A 242-nucleotide genomic window follows, 5' to 3' on the forward strand; every position below is an offset into this window, starting at 1 on the left:
CCTGAGCAAATAGATAACAGAAAAAACAACTAACACCCTTTCTACCATACAACCTCTAATGAAATAAATTGTCAAGTTAATCTCTATACTGCATTTTAAAATTTTGAAATATTAAATCTTTAAACACAGTAAAAGCTAACATCTAAGAATATTTCTGGAAATTTTAATTCATAGGCCTATACAAAACAAAAAAACATCAAAGTACATCCTTCATAACTGTAAAAATTAATAACTAATCTGTT

The 242-nt window shown here is 25.6% G+C and overlaps 1 long non-coding RNA gene across 2 annotated transcripts in view; it reads right to left on the reverse strand.

The window, feature by feature from the left end:
• Nucleotides 1–242, reverse strand: part of LOC119581868 — an 11,236-nt gene that overhangs the window by 5,593 nt on the left and 5,401 nt on the right. The window lies entirely within an intron of this gene.

Source organism: Penaeus monodon, chromosome 15 (genome assembly GCF_015228065.2).
Source record: "Penaeus monodon isolate SGIC_2016 chromosome 15, NSTDA_Pmon_1, whole genome shotgun sequence".
Lineage (NCBI taxonomy): Eukaryota > Metazoa > Arthropoda > Malacostraca > Decapoda > Penaeidae > Penaeus > Penaeus monodon.